We start from the raw sequence: 16882 nt of genomic DNA on the forward strand, positions 1-16882 counted from the left end.
CTAGCATGGAGTGCTTGGCTGAAGGGCCTTCCCATCTCCTTTCTCTCCTCCTGCTCCTCCTGTCTTTCAGTTTTTATTTTGAAATGATTCTAGATGCTAAGCAATGGCAAGAACTGCATTGTGTTTTCTTCAACTTCCAGCAGCATCCCTCGGTGGCATCATCTGACATAGCCATAAATCAGTACAGGGTCAGCACTCAGGATTTGACATTGGCCCAGTGCTGTAAACCAGACAGAAGGCTTCAGTCGGACACCACTGACATGCCTTTCTACCCATGTGCGATTTTATTACATGTGTGGATTTCTGCATGGGGGCTGTTGTTAGTTGCCCTGACTCATGGCAACCCTACATAAAGTGCGTGAATGTCTCCCCATGATCGGGTGGTTCCTGTGACCACCATAATCAGATATAGATTGTACCATCCCCCAAGAATGTCCTTGTGCTGACCCCTCTGGAAAAGCCATTCTTACGGAGCACAGTGAAGCACACCTTCTTCGCACTGCTGTGGGTTCCGAGAGAGAAATAAAGCCCTGGGTACACCGAATTCCTCAGGCTTTCAACCTCATCCTGCATCCTACCAACCACTGCGGATTCATAGTGACCCTTCAGGACAAAGTCAGATTTCCAAGACTGGAAATCTTTCAGGGAGCAGACAGCCTCGTCTTCATCTGGCAGATTGGCTGTGAGACTTGAACTGATGACCTATATTCATCTTTCCAATGTACTCTGTTAGTAACCACTTTCCTCTCGCCCTTCAAATGTGGAGGCTTATTTCCTATGGAGCTCCTACAAGTGAATCTGGGGCTCTCACTGTCATCCATCGCCTTCTGCACACCGGATTCTCACATTGTAGACTGATACTGATCTCTCCCTTGACTTTGGATGATATGGATTCCAATCCTTCAGTGACTGATGATGGTGTGTGCTTTTCATGTGGACTGTAGTTGACAACTTGCTTAGATAACTGCTTGTTTGGAGACACATCTTTAAGACCTCAGATGCTATTTTATCTGATATAAAGTTTTCAAGTCTGTAAATCTTTAAGAAAGTAGACGGCCCAAACCTTGTCTTTCTCCTGCAGAACTGCAGGTGGCTTTGAACCACTGATCTTGTGGTTAGAAGCCCAATGCCTATCTCCCAGTGTCACCAGGGCTCTTTAAGGCACTGATTTAATGAGATTTCTCAAAGCTGAGGGCTAATCAGAAATGGATATTGTGATTTTAAATATATGATAGAAATAAGTGCCATGCAGTCCAGCATACATTTGTTTTATAGACTTGAAACGTTGTTCTATTTTGTCTTCAGAAAGATCCATACTTTCTCAAATGATGGATCATTTGTTCAAAAACAATCTCTCACCTCCTCCTCAGTCTGTTGTACTCAAAGTTCCTAAGTATCACTTAGATATGTAGACTGGCCTCACCATAGGTACAGGTCTGAAATTTGTATACACAGCGATACCTTGGTTGCCGAACTCAGTTCCTTTCAAATTCGTGTTTGAACATCGAAAAGTTTGAGAACTGAACACATTTTTTTCCCCATAAGAAATAATGGAAAACCCAATAATTGGTTCTGAGGCCCCACCATTACACTTACAAATTCCCTCTGGGGGCTTTTACCCTTCTCGAAGATCACTGTCACCATGGAGCTATTTCTGATTTATCTAAATAAACAGGACCCTCTCAAATTCTTCAGTGGGTTGTTTCCTTGTTAATGATTTTCAAACTTTTTGCTACAGTAACTGTTTTAACCGTATTTTTGCCCCCTCACCAAATGCTGATAATGTCAACTGAGATATTCGGTTGCCCAACCAGACAAGGGATGACCCGATTCACGTTTCACAATGATTTCTTTCTTTAACACTATGTGGTTTGCCCAGTTTTCCTCAGCTTCACTGCTAGTGTGAGCTTTCTTTGGAGCCACGGTTGGGATATTTTATGCAAATAAAGCACACAAGAAAGCTCAATGATGAGGAATGCTTTAAGGCACTAACACAAGTGCTATATGCTGTCTTCTCTGAGAGAGAGCAGTGCTTAGACAGAAGCGTCACCCCTTTGTGTCCAAAGAGAGACGAGTCACGTGCCCCACTCTTGGCCAGTACAAGGTTTTTTGCAAGTCGGATTTTTGGTTTGACTATGGAGCAAAGTCACGAATACAGTAGATTTTTGTTTGAATTTTGCTACCTAAGTAGTGGAAAGTTGAAGCTCAGAGCCATTCAACAGCTGAGGTATCAATGTGCTAAAAAGCCCTCACTGCCGTCCAATCCATGCCAGCCTGTCGGACAGGGCAGAATCGTCCCGTGGGAGTTTCTGAGACTGCAACTCTTGATGGGAGTCGAAAGCCCATTTTTCTCCTGAGGAACAGATGGTGGTTTCAACTGCTGACTTTGCAGTTAGCAGCCCACTGAGTACCCTCCTATTCTACCCAGACTCCAAGTTCACACACTATATATAATATAGGATATAATAATGTAATATACAACACTGAATATTACTATACTGTTGTAATGTATACAATATACTAGTAATATATGATATATAATGTAGTATTATATATGATCAATTATATAATTAATATATACTTAATAATTATATACAACCAGTATGCTAACACATATTAATATATGAATAATTGTCAATCATATATTGACACATAGTGAACAAGATCAATAATTAATTGTAATAACATAAACTAATATGAATAAATATATTAGCACATTATTATATTGACATTTTAATTATATTAATCTATAATAATATATTAATAATTATACCATATAATGCAACATGTTGATTATATATAAATATGTTAATAACCAACACAGTAAACATATTAATAATTAATATGTGATTGACAATTACACAACATATTAATTAGTATAAATGAATATATTATTTATCATAGTGTGTAAGAAATATTAATTATTATATTGTAGCATTAAGATATACTAGTATATGTTATGTTATAATATATTGTTATTAAGGTATCAATATACTATACAATATATATTATACATATTAATTAATATAATAAATATTATACACAACAATTAAGGTATACTACATAATGTATATATTATTATACAAGAGGGTACCCAAAAAAATCTGGGATATTTTTTCAAAGCTATGTATTTACATTTTTCCCCCCAAACCAACAGCCTTACATTATTTATTGTTAGACTTGATGAGGAAGCAAAAAAACAAGGAATAAATCAGCTTTGCCAATAGAAGTTCGATTGATCAGATGGGGACAAAAGTCTTAACGCAACACAACATGATTTGAGCCTGGGAAAATGCGGTCATGTGTGCCATCCCTCAGGGGGCTCCTTACAGACCCAGCTTGGTTCTTCTCCAATGTCTTCTCTTGGAGTTGTACCTGATTTTATTACCGGTTTTCATTCGAATCCATTGGGGAATGGGCCGATTCTGCTTCTGGGTCTTGGCCAGGAATCTCTTGATCCTGAAAGTCTTATGAGACAACATGGTGAGGTCGGAGCATCACCACCCTCAGGATGGCGGAGAAACTGAGAGCGTATTTAAATTTTTTTATAAAATAATCTTATCACTATCAATGTACTCTCCATTACACTTAATATGCTTGTCAAATCTGCAATTTCAATCTTTGAAACATTTTTCAAACTCATCTGTTTGGATGACTGACAACACCTCCCTTGCTTTTTTCTTCACACCTTTGTTTGTCAGTTTATAAATCATTTTATTGTGGGCTCTTGCAGCTCTTACAACAATCCATACATCAATTGTATCAAGCACATTTGTACAAATGTTGCCATCCTCATTTTAAAAACAGTTTCTACTTGAGCCCTTGGTATCACCTCCTCTTTTTTCCGTCCCTCCCCCACCTTCCCACCCTCATGGACCCATGATAAATTATAAATAATTATTATTTTCATATTTTATACAGTCCGCTGTCTCCCTTCACCTACATTTCTGTTGTTTGTCCCCCTTGCGGGGGTGGGGGTGCGGTGGAGAGGTTATATGAGGATTACTGTGATTGGTTCCCCCTTTCTTGCCCCCTTCTCCCCCCACCTTCCCTCTATCCTCATAGTATTGCTACTTTCATTCTTGTTCCTGAGGAGTTTATCTGTCCTGGATTCCATGTGTTGAGAGCTCTTATCTGTACCAATGTGCATGCTCTGATCTAGCTGGATTTGTAAGGTAGAACTGGGGTCATGATAGTGGGGGTGAGGGTGGGAGGAAACATTAAAGGACAGGAATGTTGTGTGTTTAATCGGTGCTATACTGCCTCCTGGTTGGTTTACCCCTTCCTTGTGACCCTTCTGTGAGGGGGTGTCCAATTGTCTAAAGATGGGCTTTGGGTCTCCATTCTGACCCGCCTCATTTGCATGATATGATTATTTATTTTGAGTCTTTTGATGCCTGATACCTGATGCTGTCAACACCTTATAATCACACAGGCTGGTATGTTTCTTCCATGTGGGCTTTGTTGCTTCCCTGTTAGGCGGCCACTGGTTTATAGTCAAGTCTTTTTTTTTTTTTAATTAAAAGATCATTTTATTGGGGACTCTTACAACTCTTGGTACAATCCATACATCTATTGCATCAGGCATGTTTGTACATACGTTGCCTTCATTCTTTTTTAGACATTTACTTTCTATTGAGCCCTTGGCATCAGGTCCTCCTCCCCACCTCCCACCACCATAACCCCTTGATAGATTGTAAATTATTATTATTTTCCTGTCTCACATGACCACTGTCTCCCTTCTCTCTTGTTTTCTGTTGTATGGGGTGTATGGTTATGTGCCAATCATTGCCATAGGTTGCCCCTTTCTCCCTTCCTCTCTCCTTATTCCCCCTACCCTTCTGGTATCACTATTCCTACTCCTGTTCCTGGATTCCATGTTCCGTGAGACCCATCTCTTATCTATACCTGTGTTCATGCTCCAGTCTAGTCTGAGTTGAGAAGCAGCACTGGGGTCATGATAGTTGGGGGTGATACTGGGAGGGTGGGTTGGAAAGGGGAAACCAATTACAAGGATCTACATGTGAACTCCTCCCTCGGGGATAGACAACAGAAAAGTGGGTGAAGGGAGATGTCGGATAGGGCAAGATATGACAAAATAATTTATAAATTATCAAGGGTTCATGAGGGAGGGGGAAGCAGGGAGGGAGGGAGAAAATGAGGAGCTGATGCCAGAGGCTTAGGTGGAGAGCAAATGTTTTGAGAATGATGAGGGAAATGAATGTACAAATGTGCTTTCCACAATTGATGTATGTATGGATTGTGATAAGAGTTGTATGAGCCCCTAATAAAATGATTAAAAAAAAAAAGAATTAGCCTGTGAAAACGTCTGGCCTGGAGGCTTTTTTTGTTGGTAGCTTCTTGGTAACCATATCTATTTCTTCTTTTGTCATGGGTTTATTTAGGTTCTTGACCTCTATCTGGGATAGTCTAGGGAGGGACTGTTTTTCCAAGTATTAGTCCATGTCTTCCACATTGTTGAATTCATTAGAACACAGACTTTCTTAGTATTTTGTGATTATCCTTTTAATCTCATTAGGGTCTGTTGTGATTCCCCCTGTTTCATTCCTCATCCTGGCTATTGTTTGCTCTTTCCTTTTTCGGTTAGGCTTGCCAGCGGTCTGTCAATTCTTTCAAAGAACCAGCTTTTTGCTGCATCAATCTTTTTTCTTCCCACTGGTTTAACTCTGCCCTGATTTTTACTATTTCTTTTATTTTGCTGTTGGAGCGGTTGTTCTGTTGACTCTGTTCTAGTTGCTGGAGGTTTTGTGAGCATGTATCAGTCATAAGTCTCTCTTCCTTTTTCATATATACACTTATTGCTATCAAGCTACTGCTGATAACTACTTTCGCCGTCTCCCTTAAGTTTTGATATGTTGTTTTCTCATTCGTTTCTATAAACCTTCTAAACTACTGTCTAATCTGAGACAGTGCCCACTCATGTTGCAGAAAATCATTATTCATCCTCCAATTGTTTGCCCTTGTTTTTCTGGATGTCTTTTTATTGATCTCCAGCTTTATGACATGGTGATCTGAGAAGGATGTCTGAGTAATCTCTATGTGTTTGAATTTACTCAGGTTCAACTATCTTCAAGTCTTTAAGACCCCAGACTCTATATCTTGTAATAGCCAGGCACCATCAGCTTTCTTTACCACATTTGCTTATGCACCCATGTTGGTTTCTGTGATTATGTCAGGAAGGTGAGCATCACAGAATGCCAGGTTATTAGAACAAAGAGTTCTTGTGTTGAGGGAGGAGTTGAGTAGAGGCACATGGGCAATTCTACCTTGTCTTATCAGGTCTCTGTGAGTGAAATCAATTGGATGAGAGTGAGCTTTTGACAACTGCGAACTAGTACAGATTTTAGTATTCAGTGATAAGTACAGTGAATCAAAGTGATTATAATTTGAGAGATGTCATAATAGCAGCTTTGATATGGAACAGCTTTTTACCATAATTTAGTATATATCTATATCTATATATAACTTTAGGAATGACTTCTCCCAAGTTCTGATGTTAGTGAGCACCGAGGACTGGGAGATCCTGGGCCCACAGGGTGACCCACCCCACACTAGATAAAGTCATTGCTTAAATTTTCTCATTTGAAAACTATAAAATCTTCCATTGTATGAATTTTCACTTATTAGCTCGGGTTTTGCCCTTTCAGCCTACTCAGAGTAAATGCACTCCCCCTTCTGTTGTCTAGCTGGGTGTTTGAAAGCAGCTCTGGTGTTTCCTCTACGGCTTCTCTTTTCTAGTATAAACACCTTCACTTCCTTTAACAGGTCTTTATGGGCCTTCGTTTCCCAGACTCTGCCACCCATGTCACTTCCTCAGGATGTACTCTCCTTTACCCTGGTCACTCTTAATGTGTGCCATCCACATTTTCTCTGTTATCACAGAAAACAACAGCAACAGCAGAGTTCCACTGTTAAGTATCTGCAGAACATTTTAGGTTGCAGTGTATATAGATACTGTTCAAAACCCCTTGCCTTTGTGATGTAAATACTCTGCATTCAATTAATCTGTACGATTTCTGAGAGAAAAGGCATATGCATACGTCTTCTATATACCAAAACCCAAACCAAGCCAGAACACCAAACCAAACAACCCACTAACTCATGGTGGCTGAGCCAATCCTGACTCACAACCTCATGTATTACAGAGAAGATTTGCTCTCTAGGAGTTTCTTGGCTGTAATCTTCAGCTTCCTTCCAGGGTGTTGCTCTATGGGTTTAAACCACCAGTCTTCAAGTTCTTAGTGAACTGCCCTGAAACACTTAGCAAAGGTTCAATTTTATTATTACTGCTAATTCAAAACAATGATTACTCGATATGAAAACCAACAAATGGAACACAGAGCACAAGAAATGTCTGTTGTGGAGAAAGCTGCCAAGTCATCCCTTGAGAGGGAGGGATATGGCTGAGGGGAGACCCGAGAACAATGAGGCAGTTCCTCACAGCTGCACTAGGACACAGGTCCTAGCCAAACTTCCTGATCTAGGAGCCCCTCTGACTGACTCTGCTCTCAGGAGGGCTAAGCTATGAAAACTAATTTATTATTAACAAGCATGGGCAACGATCTCATTTCTTTGCATTCTTGAGATAAAATCTAATTGAGGTGTTTTTTTTTCCCTTAAGAGAAAGAGCACTGAAATCATGTCTGTGGATTCTCAAAATTATATTTTAGGTATTAAAAACAAATGTTTTCTTGTTTGGTGAAGAAATAATGGCATTAAAAAAACCCCAGCTTCTCCTGCTTGAAACTGTACTAGGTCGTATTCACAATATAATTCGTTTTCATCCTTATATTTTAAATAATTATTTTGAAATAATTTCAAGCTTACAGAGAACTCACAGGAATATACAATGTATTCCCCTTACTGCCCTCTGTCCCCACCCAGATTTCCAACTATTGATAGTTCACTCTATATTCTCTCTCTTCTTTTCTTTCTTTCTACATGCTTCACTTCTTACTGTTTTGTCTCATTATTATTATTTTTTTTACATTTTAAAAGCAAGGAGCCCTGGTAGTATCATGAGCTAAGCGTCTATTAATTGCAAGGTTGGTGGTTCAAATCCAACTGCTGCCTGTAGGAGCATGATGAAGCTGTCCGCTCTGGTAAAGGTTTAGTCTCTGAAACCGCAGGCAACAGTTCTCCTTGTCTCCTCGTCTAAAGGGTTCTTATGAGACAGAATTGACTTGATGGAAGTGGGATTTTAAAAATGAAAGTTATTTCATTATTTAAGCATTGTAAATGTCTGCATTTTGTAGTCGATAAGATGAATTTAGTTCGGCACAACTCTTATTCTGATTGTTGGTTTTATTGGCTTTCTTTCTCTGTGGCAAATTCCCCCGCCCCTGGGCTCCCCCTCCCTCTCTACGGAAATTTGGAGATATCTTCCACTGGTTGTCTGAGACCCTCAGTCTAGAGCCAGGTCTCATAATGTTTTTTTTTTTTTCAGCATCCTGGAGCGTTTTGAGTTATCACCGATCCAGTTTCTGGTGGTGAGGGTCTACCTGTGTTTGCCTGGGCCTTTTGCTTGCTAAAAGATTTAGTTCTAGGCAAGAGCAGGCATCAGGTACTGCCCCGCACCCCTCCTTCTTTTTAGGAGTCCTGGTGGTGCTGTTGGGTATCCCCAGCTGGAAGAACAGCAAGGTCAGTGGTTCCAGTCCACCACCCTTAGGAGAAAGATGAGACGGTGCTCCTGTAAAGACAGGTGCACAACCTTGGAAACCCTTGTCGGGTTGCCGTGAGTCAGAAAACCGTCCTGATGTCAGGGCAGTGGGTTTGGTTTTGGTATTCCTCTCATTACTCAGACCAAAGGATGTTATCGTGATTAAGCCTCTGTATTCAACCACCTGGTGCATACAGTGTTGCCTTTGCTGCGGAGGTGTCTGGTGTCCAGGATGGACCTCCGCTGTCCTGTGGCTGCCCAGCTCTGGTGACAGTGATGCTTAGTTTGCTTTTGTGTCTAGATGGTGTTCTACTTTAAAACCTTATAGATCATTGCTTTCTTGCAGCCCCCGGGGGTGTAGTGGTTAAGCTCTGGGCTGCAATCCACATGGTCTGCAGTTCGAAGCCACCAGCAGCTCCAGGGGAGAAAGACTGGACTTTTCTACTCCCATAGACAGTCTCAGAAACCCACAGGGGGTCGCTATGAGTCAGCATGGACTCAATGGCAGTGAGTTTAGTTTTATTTTTTTTCCAAATCATTGCTCTATGTGTAAAAACAAAACAAAGAGTTGTCATCAAGTTGACCCTGATTCGTTGCACCCTTATGTGTGGCAGAGTGGAACTATGGTCCATAGGGTTTTCAATGGCCACTGTGTGTCTGGGGCTGAGGAATGGTATGCATTTACACAGCATGAGCTCTTAGGCACTTCTCCAGGTATACTGAGGAGTAAGCTGGATCTCTTATCTAGACTTTTTTTTTGGCAAGAGTTTCCTAATAGGTCTCCTTAGATTCGTTGTAGGTCTACAATCCATTTTCCCTAAAATATGCACCCACAAATATCATGTTCCTCCCTAATTTAAAACCCTCATGTTATCTCCTTGCTCTAAAGTCCAATATCTTTTAACATAGTTTACAAGGCCCTAAAGAGCTAGTCTTGTTTTCCATTCCAGCTTTAAATTAGGCTAAAAAACAAAACCAAAAAACCAAACTCACAACTATTGAGTCAATCCTGACTCATATAGGGCCCGTCTTTCTCTGAAGCAGAGCGCTGGGTGGTTTTGAACTGAAGGTCTTATGGACTGTAGCCCAGTGCACAACCACTATGCCAGCAGGCCCCATTGCTTAGGCTGTTTGACCTTAACTCAGGAATCTCTGCTCTTTTGTCCCATTGGATCTTTTAGCTTCTGGGCTCCTATACACCTTGGAACCCTCTGGTTGTGTCCCCTGGCAGACCTTTCCTAATGTTTCCTCTATGCTCCACCCCCACTGCCTCCCCTGCTTTTAGCTTGGGTGACTGAGTTAGTTAAAGTTTATTGTGTCAACCTGGCTGATAAACACACGCAGGGTTAGTTGAAGGGCAGAGAGATAAATGGCTCGGGGAGCCTCGCCTTTCTAGTTCTTGGGTCTCTTGCTTTCTGATGATCGGACCAGGGTGCAGCTGCCTTAGCCAGTTCCCTGCTTTAGCTGGCAAGGCTCATGGTGACCCAGGAGCAGCCAAATGAGACAATGCCTGCTGCTGTGCCACGCCCAGGGTTGGTTGCAGATCAGACCATTGTGATCTCTAGGGTTTTCAATGGATGATTTCAGATGTAGATCACCAGGCCTTTCTTCCTAGTCTATGTTCATTTGGAAGCTCCACTGAGACCTGTTCAGCATGATGGCCTCATGCAAGCCTCCAGTGGCAGCTGCATGTGAGCTGCATGGACTGGGAATGGAACCTATGCCTTCTTCAAGGATTCTACCACTGAACTACCAAAGTCCTCTAGTAGCTCGGGTCACAGGGCACCGTCAGTACCTGTGTGTCCTACCTCCTCTTCCAGGAGCAGCAAGCACCGCGAGGGCAGAGGGCTGTATCTGCGTGGTCCATTGCTGTGTCCACCGCTTTTTGCACGCTTGGCATCTGGCAGCTACTAAATAGGTAAGCGTTTGGTGAAGGAACACATTGACTGCCCCCCACCCCCCAATTTTAAAACATCGTGAAATGAAATCGAGAAGGAAATCCAAACTCGCTGCCGTTGAGTCCGAGTTGACTCATAGCAACCCTATAGGGCAGGGGAGGACAGCCCGGTGAGCTTTTGAAACTGGAACTTGTTTTTGGATGGACAGGCATTTTATTGTGGTTTGGGTGAAAGTCTACGGAGAAAATTCATTTCCCATTCAACCATGTACACACTTCTTCCCCGAGCTTCCGGTTTCCATTTGTCCTTCCTTCCTGGCCCTTGCTGCCCTCTGCACTGTGTGTCAGGGCAAACACAGGGCCCCCTTTGGTCTGGCAAACAGGACTTCTATAGAGTGGGTTCTTCCCGGTGTTTTTGTTCATGTCACAGGTCTGTCAGTTGGAGACTGTCATGTTTTACATGGATAGACAGCCCTGATTTTCACCCTGAGAGTAGCTGGTGATTTCCATCTGCTGACCACGCAGTCAGCAGCCCAACACATAACCACTGGGCCACCAGCGTGTACATGGGGATTGTTTCAGATTTACTTTGCTTTTGCTGGTGAGGCAAGAAAGCCTGGCCACATCAACTCTTCCTTTAAGGGTTTCATCTACTGTGTCTTCTTCCTCATGGTGTTAAAATATTCTCATTCGCTTGATTTCTGGAAGCCTAGTAACTATTTCTTCTGATGAGGTGTTGGTTTTGTCTTCCTAAGCTGTTTCTCTTGAGACTCCGGATATCCCTGCTTCTTTCATTATATGACCGAAAATGGTAATAAAGTCGTCAGGGGTGTGTCCCAGCGCAGGTCGCATGCAGGTCCTGTACAAGATTCCCATCGCAGGGGAAGCTAGCCTTCCAGGGCTGGGGCAGGGCTCCTCTGGCTGTAGACATTTAGGTTCAAAAAAAAGCGTGGGTGTTTTCAAATGTGAGGACCATCCTGCCTTTTAGCAACTTGTCGTCACAGCCACTGGTGTGTGAGCCTCAGCCCACACTGGGGAGCAGCTCCTCACCCCAAGCCTGCCTGCACCCCCTCCCTCCCACATTCCGAGGGTGGCAGCCGCCCCACACGCTCCAGGCTTTGGCACATCCAGGTGGGAGCGTCTGTTTGCACAGGTGCATCCCAGAGCCTGGAGTTGAAATTTGGCTCCGTCTGTGTCCTTGACTCGAAAGCTCCATTTCTCTCGTAACAAATGAAAACAGACAAAACAAAAACAAAAAGCCAAACAAATATTGTCACAAGCTACAAAATGTTTGCCAGCATTGTTTGCACCCACGGGTGTTTCTCCCTTCCAGGGTCTCCAGTGCAGTTTCTGCAGAAATGGACTTGCTGACAAGTCCAGGACATAGTCAGGTATTTCTCATGGGGGGTTGGCTCTGGCTCATGGAGACCCCACGTGCCACAGTAGGACCCCAGGCTCGGTCCTGCACCGGCTTCACAATTGCGTGCGCTCCGTGTTGCTGCTGCTATGCATATGGGGTGTCTTCCAACCTGGGGAGTCACTGCTCATCTGCCCACACAATGTCAGATACAGTGAACCCTCGCCACTTCGCGCTTCGACTTCCGCGGCTTCACGCTATCGCAGTTTTTGCGTAACAGCGCATGCTCTGTCATTACTGCCACTGATTGGCTCATACTGTACACCCTTCTGTCTGCATCGCTACGTATCGGAGCTACGTATCAGATGCATTTTTGCTTTTGTACAGTGTACTGTAATTGTTTGCGATTTTTAAGAAATTTTATCTAAGCCCTATGATGGCTCCTAAACGAGCTGCTTCTTCTAAGCCTTCTGACAATAAAAATAAGCGCCAGAGGAAGATGCTCACCATCCAGGAAAAGGTAAAACTTTTGGATATGATCAAAGATGGCAAGAAAATCGTGGAGGTTGCACGCCATTTCGACTTGAATGAGTCTTCCGTTCGCTCCATCCGTTGTACTTCATAATATAATAAATAATAAATGATAATTGTAACGTCCAAAATGTTTTACTGCATTTTCCCTTTTTCGTTTAATAAATTGGGTAATACGAGTGTAATGGTGACTAAAGGGTGTTTTTTCATGTCCTCTATGCTCTAACTACGAAAATATTTGATTTCCAAATAAGGAATCCTACTTCGCGGGATTTCATTTATCACGGTAGGGTCTAGAACCGATTAACCGAGATAAACGAGGGTTCACTGTATATTTTGATATCTCCATGATTTTCATTGGCCACGTTTTGGAAGGTGATCACCAGACCTTTCTTCCTAGTCTCTCAGGCAGGAAGTTTCAGTGGAACTTACCCAGTGGGTGATTCTGCTGGGGTTTGAAGCACTGGTGTTTCGCTTTCAGTTTCTGAGCAAGGCGCCAGCCACAGCAGCCTGGCAAACTGCCAGACCGAAGACTTAGGCATGGAGAAAAGAAGATGGCTTCCTTCCTTCCCAGGCCGACTTTCAGAAGAGCTACTCAAATCACAGACGTCCCCGGCCTTCTCCTGGTGAGGAGGAGAAATCTGAATAAATGACACAAACTGTCTTGAAAGGTCAGACAGTCTTGACTTCCTTGCACAGTTTCCGGCCATTTAAAGATCGGCATCACCCCCAGCACCACTAGCGCACGGTCTTAGATGGGTTGGCCTGCGAAGCGGTGGTGATGGCTGGTGCCGCGTGAGGTTCTCTCAGCAGTCATAGCAGTGTGGGATGGTTGGCGGGAATTCCTGGAGCTAGGTTCGCCATTTGATGTCCATCAGAGTTACACATCCTGTACCAATGCTACTATCAATTCATGTAGCTAATTCTAGGCAATAGATGATAATGGTGCCCTCTTTGTAGGCAGGGAGATAGGGATCAGGCCTAGGTTTCCTAAGTGCAGAATTAGGATTTGGCCTCGACATCCTACGCCTCAACTCTTGCTGTTTACCTCTTCGCTTTGCTTCCTCAAAGTTCCTCCCGGGTTTGTGGCTGGTGGTCCACAGTGTACCCGTTATCCCCTCTGTGTAAAGTTGAGCTGCGATGCTGGATCTTTATAACTGGCTCAGTGTCAACAGGTTTGGCCACTTTCTCTTCCCCTGATGCCACCTGTTCTACCCAAGAGGGGGAAGGAGCTACCCTCCTCCCCCAGGACGGAGCCACCTTCCTGGGCTCTTTCAAGTCACCTGGGAGTCTAAGTCCCAGGGCTCCGGGGCCACTTCCTCCTACTCAGCACTTGTTATGATAGAATGCCAGTTCTCTTGATCAGATACCATGCACTTGGAATTGAAGGCAAAACTCCCACCTTTCACCTGGTTGGCCATGCTGGTCCAGATGTACACAGGCACATTTAGTGAAGTAGACACTGAGAACCAGCACTCCAAAGGCCAGGAAAGCAGCTGTTTATGATGGGAACAGGGAACGTGATGGGATTCCCTGGCACCCAAACCGGCACAGCATGTATTTTTTAGAAACAGCTCCTGCCTCTCAATCAGTTATTTTGAGGTCTGTGCACCATGAGCTGTCCCCAGGATGCTCCTAAAATTCTGGGCTAAGTGAAGGCCAAGTGTCCTGCAAGGAGCTTGACCCTGTGCTCCAAGGGCCCAGGCTCAGGCGGCACAAGGATTGGGAAGCCCTCAGAGTCTGGGGCAGCCACCCAGGGTCCCTAAAAAGCCCCTACCCAGATATATTCTCTTCTTTTAATGTGTTTTGACACTGCTAGTCAGCTCTAAAGAGTTTGAGACAAAGCCTCCGTGGAAGTGATTTTCATGCCATTCTAGAGTTTTTGTGATAGGCCCAGATTGTCCAAACAGGGAATCCAAAGAGAGAGGACTCGCCTAGTGTGTGCCCTGCGGAATGGTGCCTGCCCCGATTGTATAGGCAGAACGCTTTTCTGCCTCCGACTTGGGGGATGTGACCTATAGTGGCTTTTATAGGTACTTTTGTGGTAGACTGTTACATGTTAGGCCACTAGCTTCAAGGTCATCCGTTCGAAACCATCAACCACTCCTTGGGAGAAAGATGGGGCTTTCTAATCTTGTAAAGACTTACCGTCTCGGAAACTCACAGGCAGAGGTCTATTCTGTCCTGTCGGGTCACTGTGAGTCAGCATCGACTTGATGGCAGAAGAATTCAAGATAAGGTTATAGAATGATGTAGACCTTGCTACTGAAATGGGAGCTACCCTGCCTAAAGGAGGGGTGGTAAATTGGGGAGAGAAGGGTTGCAATCCCAGCCCAGCTCAACTGCTCCCCACTGGGTGACTTTGGGCCATGTTCATTGTTTTCGCAACATAGTAGGGATCTCCAAGGAGTCTGCTGGGGCTGTTGTGTGGTGGGTGCTGAACCACAGGTCCATCATGAGATTCTGCTCATGATGACCCCATGTTTGTCAGGGTGTAATTATGAACCATAGGACTTTTATTGGGTGTTATTCAGAAATAGATCACCAGACCTTTCTTCCAAGGTGCTTCTGGGTGGTGAAATGAAATGGACTAAGATTGGCCCTTTTGAATTGGGCAATCATCTGGTCTGCTCTGCTGGGAATGAAAAACTGAAGAGGGATGGTGTAGATGTCTTCTTCAAAAAGGACATTTTCAGAACTCCCGCAGTTTAATACTGTTCGGAATAGGATAATATTTATATACCTATAAGGACGACTAGATATTGAAATTTCTATTTCAGTATTCAACACAAACCACTGATGTCAAAGGTGAAGAGTGTAGCTTTTCACCAACCTCTGCTGTCTGAAATCGATCGAGCCAGCCTGTGACTGGACTGTGAGCACTGGAAACAAAGAAGGTTCAGTAGCTGGAAACATAGCTGCGGTGACAGAAATGACATCAGAGGTGACTTGGAAGGATTTTGCAAGGTGGTTGGCTTACCCATTGTAAATGTCTTTTTTCCAACAACATACATGGTGACTGTGCGTGTGGCATTCACCAGGTGGATTGCACAGGAGTCAAATTGACTACATGTGGGGAAAGGGAGATGGAGAAGCTCAAAGTCGGAGCAATGTCAGTGGCTGATGGGGGGGCAGGTCACCAGCTGCTCATGTGTAACCTCAGTTTGGAATGGAATAAAATGAAAGCAAATCCACAAAAGTCGACATAGCACATCTTGAATTTTATCCCACTGGAATTTAGAGTCCATCTCTGAGATGTAGTTGATTACTTACTGTGACCCTTCTCGCTCTAGTTTTCCATTTTGTGATATACTATCAATATCAAACTCGACGCCTCGCTGTTTACTGTGCTCACGAGACAATCTTCACCCACTGCCATGAGTCTGATGCTGGCTTATAGCGATCCTAGAGGGTAGGGGAGAACTGTTTCTGAGTTTCTGAGATGGTAACTTTAATTTTTTCTTTCAATTTTCGACGTGATTTTATTTTCTCCCATCAATCATAATAATATGATAACCAAATTCTGTCTTAACTGGAAGGTCTGAATACACAATCCTCTTACGGGCCAGGCAAATGTTGCATCTTCAGTGGTGCTACCACGGACCCACTCTCTGGCCATTTAACCCAAGTTGGCCCGGGCCTGGCTTTATCTTCACTATATTGCGCAGAATCCACATTGAATCGCATTCCAGATTTCAACTTTTGGATGCCTTCCAAAATTCTGCTGTGTTTTTTGCATAGAATGTGTCTGACCTTCATTGGCTTGACACCACCTTTGGGACCAGGAGTCTGCTTGCCAGCACTGTCACTCCCAGAGGCTGCCCCCCAATTTCCACCGTTTCCAGTACCAGGTTTTCCTTTGAGCGGCATCTTCAGAACTTGAGATGGTAACTCTTGATGGGAGTAGAAAGCCTCCTCTTTCTCCCGAGGGAGGAACAGCTGGTGGTTTTGAACTGCTGACCTTGTGGTTAGTAGCCCAACACATAACCACTACACCGCCAGGGTTGGAGACAGGCTTAGGGTGGTATATATTTTGAGTCCCCACTTTACTAGAGGGTTGCCACTCTTTTTTTCCTAGGGGGTATGGTTTGTAGAAGACAAAAGTACACCTCTAGTAAAGCCATTCATTTTGTTACTTGCCACCCCCCTTTCCTGACTGAGTATGTGCAGAAGCAAGGAGACCTGCTTTGACTTGGGGCCATGTTCGTTTCTGGCTCTGGATCGAGCATCTGGCTTGCCTTTGCTTGACATCTGATTCTTGGATTTGAGCTGTGGCCTTCCATCTGAAGTGATTTCACCAGTTTCTGCAGCCTTTTTTTTTGTTTTAAGATTTTATTTTATTTATTTATTTTTAAACATTTTATTAGGGGCTCATACAACTGTTATCGCAATCCATACACACATCAATTGTGTAAAG

At 43.6% G+C, this 16882-nt stretch overlaps 1 pseudogene; it reads right to left on the reverse strand.

Moving 5' to 3' along the window:
- Positions 1-15947: 15947 nt before the first annotated feature.
- LOC115871643 lies at positions 15948-16335 on the reverse strand (annotated as a pseudogene).
- Between the last annotated feature and the right edge of the window lie 547 nt (positions 16336-16882).

Source organism: Echinops telfairi, unplaced genomic scaffold (assembly GCF_000313985.2).
Source record: "Echinops telfairi isolate 266 unplaced genomic scaffold, ASM31398v2 ScPeMD7_7400;HRSCAF=8409, whole genome shotgun sequence".
Classification (NCBI taxonomy): Eukaryota; Metazoa; Chordata; class Mammalia; order Afrosoricida; family Tenrecidae; genus Echinops; species Echinops telfairi.